Consider the following 1,465-nt stretch of genomic DNA (forward strand, 5'->3'; position numbering starts at 1 on the left):
AGGCAGGGTGCCTGAAACTGCTGTGCACTGGAAAGTTGACGCAGTCGCTGCATAGTATTTTCGCTGAATTGCCTTTGACTCATGCTCGTGGCTGCCATCCAGTGTACTGGATCGCCTGCTTCATGGAAAACGCTGCCATGGTAAAAAGGCAATGGAACGTCATCCTATATCGTGTGTTTGTAATCCGCTGCTTTACTTGCTCCTTCCTGATTGTACGTTGTGTGTCGTCTGGCGTCCATGAAGAGGCGGGCGTCCACACTCAGGGTGGTCGGAACAAACAGAGGAGTTAGGTGTTTGATTCTCTAGTCCTATGATTTTTTCTAGTCTCTAGGACTTGTTGAAAAAGACTCTTAAGAAGGTGCTTCTAAAAACTTTTAGCAAAAAGTTTTAAAAAAGTTTCGTCCTGTTTGATTTGCTAAGAACTTTTTCTAATCCCAACAAAAAAACCCGTGTAACCAAACACCCCCTTAGACGAGGCCATCAAGACCTCCGTGCTCGGCCTAGAACGGAATGGTGCTACCGACATGATGGATCTTGCCGGATCCCACTATCCCCGTCGTGGTCTGTTGAACCGACTGGTGCGATGCTGAGCGGCTCTGCGGGCTCTACCCAATCTAGTATCTCTATTCTTTTCTTCTCTCTATCTAAACGATGTGGTAGCTACTCTTCAGCATCTCTCACGAGCATACTGAGGTGGCATGGTCAGCGTTGACTGTGGACTTGGATAAAAGCATGAGCGGCTCACCATGGACATACACTGACACACGTACGTGCTCATTGGCCGTTCATGGAGCCTAACGTGTGAGAAGTACCTACTTTCCATTGCATCGATCGCGCCGTTTGCGAGTGCTGCGCCTCGCTCGCCACTGCCGGCGATTAGGCCGTCGGTGACGCACAGCTCGATGGAGTCTTTCCCGCGGCCATGGTGGCTTCACTCATGTGGAGGAGTAGCACCGTTCTGGAAGGGGCTTATGAGAATCAAAGCTATCTTTTTTAACAGAACTAGGTATATTGTCGGTAATGGCAACAACACTCGATTCTGGGAGTATACGTGGCTTGGCGACGTGCCTTTGGCGACCCAGTATCCGTCCATATATCGTATTGTTCAGCGTCGTGAGGTTCTTGTTGCCACGGTTATGCAGTCCATTCCACTCAACGTTCAGTTTAGGAGGGTGCTTGTGGGCGATCGATGGGAAGCATGGCTTCACTTGGTGCGTAGACTGATGGAGGTTCAGTTAGCTCCTCAGCCCGCTCAGTTGTGTTGGAAACTTACTAGATCTGAGGAGTTCACAGTTAAATCGATGTATATCGATATAATTAACACTAGTGTGATTCCTAGTTCCAAATATGTTTGGAAAGTCAAAGTCGCTTTGAAGATTAAAGTGTTTATGTGGTTTGTACATAAACAAGTAATTTTAACAAAGAACAATCTGGTTAAGCGCAACTGGACAGATTCTACTAGGTG

This window comes from Triticum dicoccoides, chromosome 1A (assembly GCF_002162155.2).
Source record: "Triticum dicoccoides isolate Atlit2015 ecotype Zavitan chromosome 1A, WEW_v2.0, whole genome shotgun sequence".
NCBI classification, from domain to species: domain Eukaryota; kingdom Viridiplantae; phylum Streptophyta; class Magnoliopsida; order Poales; family Poaceae; genus Triticum; species Triticum dicoccoides.